The sequence below is a fragment of the Chiloscyllium plagiosum genome, unplaced genomic scaffold (assembly GCF_037043375.1).
Source record: "Chiloscyllium plagiosum isolate Xiang-an unplaced genomic scaffold, Cpla_swu_hap1 HiC_scaffold_15, whole genome shotgun sequence".
Classification (NCBI taxonomy): domain Eukaryota; kingdom Metazoa; phylum Chordata; class Chondrichthyes; order Orectolobiformes; family Hemiscylliidae; genus Chiloscyllium; species Chiloscyllium plagiosum.
The window spans coordinates 15757308-15770246 of NW_028270153.1; the positions used below are offsets into that span (position 1 = coordinate 15757308).

The window sequence follows — 12939 nt, forward strand, 5'->3', positions numbered from 1 at the left end:
AATTTGTAATAGTAACGGATCATAAATCCCTGCTCAGGATACTTAAAGAAGACAAGGCCGTGCTGGCCATAGCCTCTGGTCAAATTCAGCAGTGGGCCAATACTCTTAGTGCGTACAATCACCGGTTGAAATACCATCCAGGAGGCCAAGTAGAAACTGCGGATGCATTGAGTTGCCCCCACTGGCAGATACACCACTGGTAGTGCCTCCCCTGGAAGAGACTATTCTGTTTTAAACTTTCTAGACACCCTTCCAGTTACTGCTGACAACTGTGGACATGTGAATATCCCATCCTGGCAAGACTAAAACAGCTGGTGGTGATGGGGGAAACAAAGGGCCTCAGAACCAGAAATGAAACCTTTCCAGACCTGGTGAGACCAGATCACTGTAGGAGACTGCATATTACTACGGGGAGCAAGAATGATTGTCCCATGCAATGGTCACTGCCAGACATTGGCTGAACTCCACCAGGGTCATTAGGGGTTTCCAAAATGAAGATGCTGGCAAGAAGCTATCTCTGGTGGGCAGGATTGGATGCAGACATGGCTATGTTGATGGGGCAGTGCATAGAGTGCCAACAAGGACAACAATTACTGCCATTAGCTCCCTCACAATCACAGTTGCATATCAACTATGCTCATCCTTTCATGAGCACAATGATCTTGGTCATTGTGGATGCCCATTCAAAGTGGTTGGAGGTGCACAGAGCTCATTTGGCAAACTCAGGCATGACGATTGAAAAGCTTCGAGCATTGTTTGTGATACACAGATTTCTGGAAGTATTGGTCATGGGACGTCATTTGTTAGCAGAAAATTCCAATATTTCCTGAGTCAAATGGCATTCAACATGTTCAAACAGTTCTATACCATCCATCATCCAATGGTCTGGCAGAAAGAGCAGTCCAAACATCAAAGGCAGGCTTGAAGAAATCACCTCCAGCTTCACTCAACACCGAACTGTCCTAGTTCCTGTTTGATTAGAGGACCGCTCCATGCAACTATAGGGATATCTCCAGCAGAGTTGCAGATGGGGAGAAGACTCTACATCAGGTTAAGCCTGATATTCCTGGACCTGAAGGGGTGGGTAAAAGGTCATCTGGAACACCAATGCTGGCCACAAGCTTCCTCTATGTGCGAGAGAGAGACAATTTACTTCAGGGGACAACGTTGGTGTTAAAACCACAAAAATGGTCCTGCATGGATACAAGGCGAGGTCAGGTCCCATGACACATGAAGTTTGGAAAGGTTCAATGATCCTGAACAAACATGTGGATTACCTGAAAGCTGCTAACTCACAAACGGTGCTGGAGGAAAACATACCTGTCCCCTTAGAATAGCCAGCACGGCTGTCAGAATGCCTGGTCTCTTCCCCTCCATCGAGCATCAAAGAAACCTCAGAGTCTGAGATGGATGCAGCCTTGATACCATTATCGGAGGAAGAATAGGAGGAAAATCTCCTGAGACGGTCTAGGTGCAAGAGACGGGCTACTGTCCTAACACACCATCCTAGGAATGGTCTCCGCATTTTGAAGAGAACTGTTTATGGTAATGGACTCTGTGTACCAGAAAGGATTCCGTATGTTGGTAATTGACCCTGTATTGTTGCTTGTTGGCTTTATCACCTGCACAGAGTCTGAGGAACCAGACCTGGGGGGAAAACATCACAGGAGAAACCTCAACAAAAGGGACAGGCCTGCTTCCCCTGGACTTGAGAGGGATGTAGTGATTGGTATGTGGGCCAGGTGGTCTCATTGACTGAGATCCTTGATTGGGGTTGTTAGCCTGGTCAAATCAAGGAGCTCTGGCTGACAGACATAAACAGTAGTGTCATTTGCTGCATCCTGGAGTTTGGGAGTGGACTCTGCCTCTGGGAGTGGATCAAACCCCTGTGAGATGAGTTGTTCCTGTGGGTAGGCCTGGCCCTTGTTGGTGGACTAGACCTCTGTAAAGACTGAACAGCTGTGTGTGTGCTGGGAGGTGAGCATTTGCTGTGTCCTAGGGTTCGGGAATGGACTCTGCCTTCGAGAGTGGACCAAACCCCCGTCAGTTAACTGCACCTTCACAATGTACTGTGTTCCTGTGAGTGGGCCTGGATCTCTGTGGATAAACCAGGCCTCTATGGAGACTGAACACCTGTGTGTGTGCTATGGGGTGTGTATTTGCTGCCTTCAGGAGTGGACTCTGCCTTTAGTTGTGGACTTGATCTTGATATTGCATTCTGCATGCTGGAGAGGATTCTGTTCCTGGGAATGGTCTCTGCATTTTGAAGAGAGCTGTTTATGGTACTAGACTCTGTGTACCAGAAAGGATTCCGTATGTTGGTAATTGACCCTGTATTGTTGCTTGTTGGCTTTATCACCTGCACTATCTTGTGTCCCTGGGTCTGGCAAGTCTCACTGTGAGCTGGGAGGCTCATAGGTTGTCCTGAAAGCTGTCGCTCGAAAGCCGGAGGGTGGGTATGCCGTCCTCTGCACCAGATGCCAGTCGCCCCAAGAGGTGGAAGATGGATAGGCTGTTCTGACCGCTGCTGCCCCGAGAAGCGGTAGTTGGGACAGGCTGTCCAAGGGGTGGTTGGAAGGTGTGTCAGAGCGGGCGAGAGCCAGATGGTGTGTTGGGGCAGGCTGAGATTCAGAAGGCTTGTGGGCTGCCCTGCATGCTGTTGAACCAGGGAAGGGGATTGGCTCTCCTCGAGGTGGCTGGAAGGTGTGTCAGGGCAGTCCACAGGCCAGATGGTACATTGGGGTGGGCAAGAACTAGATGGTACATAGGGGCAGACCGAGAAGGCGGGTAGGCCGTCCTCAGCACTGTCACCCTGGGCGGGCTGTCCTGGAGGTGCCAGAAGGTGCGAAGGATGTTTAGGTCGTCCTGATTGCTGTTATCCTGGGGGATGGCAGGGGGAAACAGAACGGGCTGTCCTACAGGTGGTTGGAAGGTGTGTCAGGTGGACCGAGAACTGGAAGGGGCATGGTTCAGACCGAGAGCTGGAAAGGGTGTAGGGCGGGCTGCCTTAGAGTGGCGGAAGGTGGGAGGGATGGGTAGGTTGCTGCGGGAGTCTGTATTCTATGCATTATTTTTTTATTGGACTGTCTAATATGTATTTGTTACTGTTACTGTTTTGTGATGACAAAGTGGGATTTAGTTTTCCTCATTTCTCTGAAAACTGGTTGAACGGTGGGGTTTGGGGCCTGGCTTTGCTGCACTTTTCCTTTGTAAAGTGCTGTTTCTCCATATACAGCTATTAATGTTAATTGTTTTGTAAACTGTATTGTGTACTAATTTTAAAAAAATAAACAGACCTGCCAAGAAAAAGAAAAAATAAACAGGAGTGCCAGAGGGGTTTGCTTCCTGTAGCGGCCAGCTCTGAGCTGCAAGGTCTCTTGCAATTAAAGGGTGCCTTGCTGACAGGGGTACCAGCCTGTGCGCAGTTATTTCAAATTGTTTGGTGGTTCAGAGATTGAGCTGTGTCAGGGATGGCTTTGCCAATTATATGGTCTGGGAAGCCGTCAGACTTCATGAGGTCAAAGATGGATTTGTGGGAAAGAGGCCATTCCAAAGGAAACCCAGTAAGAACAAGAGGAGAAGCAACAAGGGATGTTAAAGTGCCACATGGTTTTATGCTGCTTATAAAAGCAACAAACAGATCCACTCGTTTCCAACACCTGGGCTAGCAATCTGTGTCAATGTTTATGCCCATAAAAGTCTTGCAGTTGGCAGTGATATGACCTTGACATATGCCATCTTCTCTGAACATTGGCACATACCTGGGCAGAGGTCACTTGCTTGCCCTGCCATGGCAGAGTGGGTAGGAAAAGGATGGCTTCCAGTCTCAGACTTACCACCCCCGCAACCCCCGTCCTTTTTAATGAATTAGGAAAGTTTCGAACAAAATACCCCAGCCATACGAGTCCAAATCAAACGTGAAGTCTGACAAAAGGGGAGTACTCTATGCGGTTCGGCAGTAAACAGGACCTGATCAACCTGCAGAGCGTGTTTGTGTAAAAAAAACAAACAAAAAAAACCGTTTTACAACACAATTTTGTTTTTCAAGTTTGCCCTCGCAAAGATTCAACGCAGAATCAATGCTAGAAGCTCCCATTGATAAAAAAAAATACAGGGAGTTACGTTCATGGCAATATATTCAGGATTGTAGTGTCCTGTCACTCGCTAATAACACCGCATCGACATTGGCCTAGATATCTGAACAAACTGTCCTTCACGCCACCGCCCACAAACAGATCTGGGGGCTGGGAGACACCCAGAGAGCACCTCTGACACTGAGTAACATTGCTGGGTAGCTAGAGAACAATCTCTATTTATAGGGAAAGCGAGGGAGTGGAAAATATAAAGGATTCCTACACTTTAAAAGAATTTATTTTTTAAAATTTAAAAAAAAGCACTGTTTCCACACTGACTCTTGCATTTAAAAAAACCTGCGAGGTCTCAATGAAAGTGACATCAGACATGATCCTGGATTTACGCATAATCTCCCTTCAAGGGAAAAAAATTGCAATTGCAAGGTCACGTGGGGATGGGTGAGTTGGACGCTGATTGGCGGGGTGATGGGGATAACGTCACAAAGAGGCCCCGCCCCCGATCAGCTGTTCAGTCAATTCCAAAATCTGATACAGTCCGCGGGACCAACTGGGTGCAAAATAACAGCGGCACTGGCTGGTGGGGGGGGGGAAAAAAAGCCTTTCTTCTGAGAAGAACGAACGTCTTTTTTAAAGAAAACAAAATACACAAGCAGTCAGTACTTCACTCCTCCCCTCCCTGCTGTATTCGCAGATGTGTTCTACCTCACTTGAACAGCCCGTGTAGTTTCTTTTGAAAATTTTGGTTTTCATCTTGTTTACAAAGTGACTGCAAAAAATACTTGACACACACGGGAAGAGAGAGAGAGAGAGACGGAGAGAAGGCAGGTAAGTATCTCTTCCCCTCCCTCACTGTGACATCTTTCCTTGTGTTATAGGTCAGCTTTTCTTATTACAACGCTTGTTACTTGAGGCTGCAGTTGCTGTCAGGTATTTAGTGCTTATGCTGTTGGACCTTATTATCCTTTCAGTTTGTTTCCTTTTGGAGTTTGAGCAGATAATTTGTTTCTGCGGAAAGATATTTATGATTCCCACTGAACAATACCTACCGCATTTCCTCCTCCTAAACTGTTATCGCTGTGACTTAACTCCCGCCTAGATTGTGTATAAGAGAACTGTTTCGGTGTATTATGTAAGCCTTGTTTTGCCAGTCCCTTGTATAGTATCGACCTGAAATGGACATTGATGTACGTAAGTGTGTGTTTGAATATGTAACCGTCTGCTTTTCCCCAGAGGGATGTTAACTCGGAAACGGATTAACTGTTGTCATTTTTTACGAAAAATGAAGTGAGGGATTCTGCACACTATAATTGTGAGTCTTCTGTGCAGAGTATTGCATTTGTTACTCTTATTGTATATCTCCGTTTGTTGTAAACCGGACTTGCTGTCAATCCATTGTGAAAACAGCTGATTTTGTTGGTATTGGATAGTTGGGATTAGTCAATAAGGTGACGTGAAGGTTATTAACATAAAACACAGCAGCACAATGACGCCATCCTTCTTAAAGGGACCACCTCGATCACTCTGGCCCCTGAAACTGCTTTTGTCTGTCTTTACATCTGAACGGTAGGTTTACCCGTAGTTACTTAAATGAGGGGAGGGAGCCAGGTCTTTAAAAGGCTCTTACCAGGATCAATTTTATAGAAATTTATATTTTGAACATTGATGTAATTTCAGCTTTTCTAACATACTTTTTTTCCAAAAATGTAGATTTATTGTACTACTGCATACCACCAAGTGTCGGTTTTGTAGGAGAATTTGGAAAACTGTTTGCCCAATTCCAACATATGCCAACCTTTCTTCGCCCCCACCCCCACCCCCCAATAGAAATTTGAAGCAAGCACAGACATTGCTGGAGAAACTCAAGTCTGGCAGCATTTAGCATCATAGCGATGTACAGCACGGAAACAACCCTTCTGTCTAACTCGTCCATGGCCGAACAGAGATCCTCAGCTAATCTAGTCCCAATTGCCAGCACTTGGACCATATGCCTCTGAACCTTTCCTATTCATGTACCCATCCAGATGTCTTTTAAATGTTGCAATTGTACCAGCCTTCACCCACTTCCTCTGGCAGCATCACCCTCTGGGAGAAAAAGTTGTCCCTTAGGTCCCTTGTAATTTTTTTTCCCTTTCACCCTAAACCTATGCCCTCTAGTTCTGGACTCCCCCACTCAGGGAAAATACCTTGCCTATTTATCCTATCCATGTCCCTCATAATTTTATAAACCTCAATAAGGTCACCCCTCAGCCTCTGACACTCCAGGACAAATATTGTGGAGAGAGAAAACTGAACATTTTAAGTCCAGTGCCCCTCTCAGTGCTGTCACTGAAGTCCAGCCACTGGTCACAAAACATTTAATTCAGTTTCCTCTCCCCACAAATGCTACCAAATCTGCTGAGTTTCTTCAGCACTTTGTTTTGTTTCAGATGTCCAGCGTTTGCACTTGTGGTTTTATTAACCAAGATCTGTGCAGTATCAATTCATTCCATCCACCGCTCCATATTTCATCCACTCCCCCCTCCAACCCAAGCCGCCACCGCCAAAAAAATCTGTAGTCGGTTTCAATCCCAATGTCAAGGCTCCTAGTGGAAAGTATTGTTTGTTATTTTTGGAATGTTTTGAAGTGGCATATCTTTGAAGAAACTGTAGGAAGAGAGCAGAGTTCTTGACCTATATTCAGTGCTGCCCACTTGTGAAAGCTACCAGGGGATGTCAGGCAAACGAGAGAATATCAAGAGGAATTCTGTAATTTCAAGTTGAGAACCTCCTGCTTCTTCCTCAATCCTCCCTTTACACCCCCACCCACCTCCAACAACCTGGCATTGTGACCCAGTGATTTGTAACTTAGTAAGGAATTTCCTTAGGAACTTCTCAGTGAAAGGGTATTCTAGTGAGGCAGGGTGCAAAAAAAGTAGTGGAATCCTGGTCTGACTATTTGCTGTTGCCTGTGGTGATAAAGTAAGTTCCGTTCTGCCTTTGATTTGGTTGCGATCTGACCAGTGTGTTAGGAATTCTGTAATCTTGTGTTTATGACTGGGCCTATTGTATGGTGGATGAAATCAAGTTCAGTTTATTATATTGGATTTTTCACACACATTTAGCAGGGCCTTGGGTGTCCACTCCTGTCTACACCACCCGCCCCCAAGCAAGAAAGGCCAATATGCTATTTGCAAGTGTAATTGCTTGCTCTGATGTTTCTACAAGTGTGCACAAGTCTCTCAAAACATCAAAATTTCACAAGTTTGGCATTTTAAATGCTTCTCTATCCTTACAAGTGAATGACTGCCTCCTTCCTCATTTTATGCCATTTTATTACCTTGTTAACCATTCTCTTAGCTAGTCAATATTTCTTTGGAGTCTCCATGTCCTGCTCTCAGCTTACATTCCCACCTAGATGTGTATCATCACCAAACTTGGATACTTTGTACTGCTTCATGTAAGTCATTAATGTCGATTGTAAATAGCTGAGGGCATTGAGTTGAATGCCATGGTGACTGCAGTACTTTTCAGTGTAAGTGGGTGCAATGTCGTTCAGGATGAAAGCTAGCATGTGAGTTTGCTATGTCTTCCTGTGTCTGCTGAACAAGTTTCCCATGAGATTCATTCCTGATGGAGGGCTTTTGCCCGAAACGTCGATTTTCCTGCTCCTCGGATGCTGCCTGACCGGCTGTGATTTGTTTTTCCAGCACCACTCTAATCTAGACTCTTCCCATGAGATCTGCCCGGTCTTGTGAATCAAATGTTTTTTTTAATAAACAACAGCATTTCCCTAACCCTGTGCCCTGCACCTGTTCCACCTCGACTTCCCTCCCAAATAACCCAGCCAATTTAAAAACAGTATGTATTTTCAGGATGCTGTTGAAGTTGGCACGGCTGCACTCCGATGCTCCTGAGAATGCAGCAAAGGGCTATTTCATTGTAAATGTACAACTGAATAGCTTCAGGGACCCTATCCAGGAGTGGAGTTGTGTAAAGGTGCCAAATTCCTTTCACTAAAGGAGCTGAATGAACTGGTTTGACTGTTGCAACAACAGCAGCTTTATTGGTGGCAGTCCGTGATATAGTGCATGATCTATAAATTTGAGTTGCTAGTCCAGTACAAAACCTTCACCATTCCATAGATGTTGTGGAATACTATTGTTAGAACTCAACATTGTAGCACTCTAGGGCCCAATTGACACTTTTATTCAGTGCATTGACTGTTCCTTCTGGTATAGAAAGTGTTGGTGGAGCTGGCAGTTTTGCCGTCAAAATTGCAATACGTATTTTTAATGATGGATTAATTGTGGCACTAGTGTTTATTGTCCTACTTTGTGTATTTTATGTGAATTATACGGGTGTAGGAAGAGAACTGAATGCTTTATTTGTTCTTTTGTGGCCTTCAATATCCAAATGATGCAACTTCCTGCAAGCAATACGGTGATTCAGAACAACATGTAACTTGGTTCAGATCTTTCATCATCTAATATTAGTGTTATGCACACCAAAGCATCCACGATGACTGTGTCCCATAAAAGTAAGCATAAACTGTTCTATCATGAGAAATGTTACTAAATTAAAATCCCCTGACACTGTTCACTGGCGAAAATAAGAAAACAAACTTTCTCAAGACTTGTGGCAGCATCTGTGGAGAGAAATAGTTACCATTTGGGGATGAGTATGACACTTTTTTTTAATAAACTACTTTTACTAGTATTCTCTTCATTCTTTTTGTCTTCCCTCACTTAATCATTAATTTCCAATCTTGCACTTTATTGCCTTGCACACAGCTTATTTTGTTTGTGTGCATTCTCATTCTCTGTCCTTTCTAATGTACTCTCGTTTTTTTTTCCTTTTCTCTCGTGCATTCTTTTTATTTGTCTCTCCTCCCTTGCCGTTTGTCTCCTACCACACTTTCTTTATTCCCTCATTCATGTGCCACTATTACCTCTCAAAACTTGATTCTTTTGTACTTTCAATCATACTTTCAAAGTTTTGTTTGATTACAACATGTTGACTGGATTACTTGTGACAATTTAATGCATTGTATGATATCTTCCAGAAGTGAGTGAATGTTACTGAGTGACATTTTGATGATGAGTCTGGAGACAAATTGCAAAGAACAACAATGAAATGAATTTAAACTTCATTGCCTTCCTGATATTTGGATTCTGGTGGTGTCACTAGAGCTTTAGGTGTTGCCCTTCTAGGGTTGGGTGGTAAATGTTATTTATTGCTGGTGTTGAAGAATCATTATGATGTCCAAGGTATCTGGTTTGATACAGAAACTTCCAAATGTTATGAAGTCTACAAAAATATCTTAGAACCTTTTCTAAAGCCTTCCATTGTCATAACTATCTAGTTCATAAGCTCTCTTATTCTAAGGCATTTCTTTTAAAGTTACCTCTGATGCAACTTTGGTCGCCTGTCCTAATGTCTATCTAATCCTTTCCTGAAGAAGGGCTAATGCCCGAAACGTCGATTCTCCTGTTCCCTAGATGCTGCCTGACCTGCTGCGCTTTTCCAGCAACACATTTCCATCATCTAATGTCTATCTACCCCATGGTGTTTTCTTTCTTATCCTTTGAAAGCACTTGGGCCCATTTACTGGGTTTAAGGTATTGTCAAGCAACAAAAAGAAAATGCTCAGCAACTCTTTATACAAAGTCTAAAAGATTAGCTTTTTGCCAATAAATAGAATTAAGAGCCTTTCCAGTGATGTGTCAGGCTGTTGTGGACTGGCCCCACGCACACATACATTGAACCTTCTTAGCCTGTCTGTGTCTGTTATTGAGATTCCACAAACCTGTATCTCGGTCAAGTTTTGAAAATCATCCAGTGGGCATTGTTTGACATCCTTCATTGTGGTGCATGTTTCTGAAAGTTGTATAAACAAAAGTTGTCAGTAAAATGTTCATATACAAAGTGTTAAGGTCTCTTACCTCCAACATCTTTTGTGTGCTTAATTTTATGAAGAAAAATGTGCAGACAACTTTCAATTTAGTGGGCGGCATGGTGGCACAGTGGTTAGCATTGCTGCCTCACAGCGCCTGAGACCCGGGTTCAATTCCCGACTCAGGCGACTGACTGTGTGGAGTTTGCACATTCTCCCCGTGTCTGCGGGGGTTTCCTCCGGGTGCTCCGGTTTCCTTCCACAGTCCAAAGATGTGCAGGTCAGGTGAATCGGCCATGCTAAATTGCCCGTAGTGTTAGGTAAGGGGTAAATGTATGGGTGGGTTGCGCTTCGGCGGGTCGGTGTGGACTTGTTGGGCCGAAGGGCCTGTTTCCACACTGTAATCTAATCTAATCAATTAGCTGTGCAAATATGTAAAAAGGCTTGAGGATATATTAAACTTTTGCCTCTATTGTCATCAGTAATGGAAACATTTGTTTTGCTCCCTAATGAATGATTCACATGAGGATGTATGTTGATGGTTGGTTTTTTTTTAGATGACTTCTTATACTCACTGAAATATAAATCTAAGAAAACAGGAGTACAATGAAAAGTGTACAAAGTTGCCATTCTCCGATGCTAGCTTTGTAAACAAAAGACAGGATTAAAAACAAAAGGCGAAATAAAAGAAACAGCCAAAAGAAAAGACAATGTTCAGATCACTCCCCCACCATGAGTCCTCGCCATCAGAAAAATAAAGACACAAAGTCCATCCCTTGATCTGGGAGAACACAGGCACCCCAAGTTCCTGCACGTCACCACAGTTGGAATGTCACCGCCTGACTACTGTACAAGGCAGCAAGATCTCAGTAATACTTAAGTATGTAAATAGTACTCTGCATATAAAATTAAAGCTCTACCACTGAGTATGCATGGGGCCCTGGTCCTGACGGCAAGTTTGCATTAAGGAGAACAACAATTAAAGCTTTTATAAAGTTCCCAGAGATCAGAGATTGCCTTAAAAATAACTGTTTCACACTGTGCTGAGTTAATGTGGACACAACTCCAAGTGCAAACTCTATGAACCCGTGCTTTGCTGGGGGTGCCACTTTTTATAAATGCAGATTTTGGTCAGAATCTGAGCGTAAAGCTCTAAAAGGGAATATAACATTTTTCATGACCACTGGGGGTCTCAATGCACTTTGTACATAATGAATTGCTTCTGAGGTGTCGTCAGTCTGTTAGTGTAGGAAATCTGCTGTGACTTCCTATTAATATTTCATATGTGGTTGCTAAAATCTACTGGTGCTGAAATTGATTCATAGCCTTTTCCAAATAAAGTACACAGGAAGTGACCTAAATGTTAAATTTATTTAGTATGTTTTGAAGATGAAGTTACTGCTGTACCAAGTGTACCAGGAAATACTGCATTTTTACATGATGCAGTCATCGCAGCTAAAGCAAACCATTGTAAATGCTCAGAGCTTTTCTCCTGTTGATTTCAAATAAATTTTACATGGTGACAGCAAAGTTGCAAAAGATCCCATATCCTGATCGAAGTTTTTCTGCCTTGCACGCATGAAGTATACACTATTGCTGTTCCTGATGTGCTGATTGCCCTTTCCTTTCACCAAAACAAAAGGGTTTTAGTCAAATAAAGAACTCCATGCTGCAGGATGGGCCTGTGAATCTTTTGCCAGAATGAAGTGATGTCAGAAGCTGGATCCAGGAGCCACGTCAATGATGCCGAAGGCTTGAGGGAGAGCAAATGAGGTCTGAAGAATGAAAAGCTTAACATATAAGGAACATTTGAGGATGCTGGGTTTATACTCATGGAGTTTAGAAGGATGACAGGAGATCTATTTGAAACAGGCAGAATGCTGAATGGCCTGGACAGTAGATGTTGGGAAGGTGTTTCCATTGGTAGGAGAGACTAGGACGTGACGGTACAGTCTCAGAGTAAAGGGAAGACCTTTTAGAACTGAGATAAGGAGAAACTTCTTCAATCACAGAGTGGTGAATCAATGGAATTCATTCCCACAAAAGTCTGTGGAGGCCAGGTCATTGAGCATGTTTAAGACTGAGATAGATAAGTTCTTGATTGTCAGGGGATATGGGGTTGAGAAACATATCAGCCATGATTGAATGGTGGAGCAGACTTAATGGCTGATTGGCCTAATTTCTGCTCCTATGTCTTTTGATCTTACGGACTAAACTGTCCTTGTGTGTAAAGGCCTGAAAGGCTTAATGCTGAGCAATGTATTAAGAATTGCTTAGCATGATTTTACATGGAGTCAGGTGGGGAATGAACAATATGGATGTAGAAGGAGGAAGACCTGATGGAAGTTTCCCTAATCATCTCTATGTAACTTATGTTTATTGTAACTTGTAGTTTATTGCTTGATAACAAGTGGTTAAAACAATAATGTAAGAACCTCTTCCATGAGATGACTAGGTGGTTTCCACTACTGCACTCCACTCCAGCCAGACCAAGTGGCCTCTGTGGATCCCTGCCAGGAATATGGATAGTGGCAGTACCATAGAACATAGAATATAACAGCACAGTACAGGCCCTTCGGCCCTCGATGTTGCGCCGACCTGTCATACCAATCTGAAGCCTCTAACCTACACTATTCCATGTACGTCCATATGCTTGTCCAATGACGACTTGAATGTACTTAAAGTTGGCGAATCTACTATCGTTGCAGGAAAAGCTTTCCATACCCTTACTACTCTAAGTAAAGAATCTACCTCTGACATCTGTCCTATATCTATCACTAAATCTAGCCGATGGATCTTACGCCATAATGAGTGTATTGAGACTCCTCTTACAACGATGGAAGTGTGGCAGGTGGCAGTCTATCCTCTTGACCTGCTCTGTGTTTTCAGTTGCACACACTCCTTTTTAATGTGCACTCTTCTCTCAGCATATTCAGCTTCCTTTACCCACACCCTCTATTCACTCCTCCAGTT

At 43.6% G+C, this 12939-nt stretch overlaps 1 protein-coding gene across 5 annotated transcripts in view; it reads left to right on the plus strand.

The window, feature by feature from the left end:
* The first annotated feature begins 4642 nt into the window (after positions 1–4642).
* Positions 4643–12939, plus strand: part of tp53inp2b (tumor protein p53 inducible nuclear protein 2b) — a 47838-nt gene continuing 39541 nt past the window's right edge. The window contains exons 1-2 of one of the 5 annotated variants that reach the window (XM_043710754.2): positions 4643–4919; positions 5325–5403. The gene's annotated coding sequence lies outside the window, so the exon portion shown is untranslated. Of the gene's footprint in view, positions 4920–5324; positions 5404–5637; positions 5658–8546; positions 8752–12939 lie in introns of those variants that run through there. The other 4 variants (XM_043710753.2, XM_043710758.2, XM_043710755.2 and 1 more) reach the window with 4 other exon arrangements.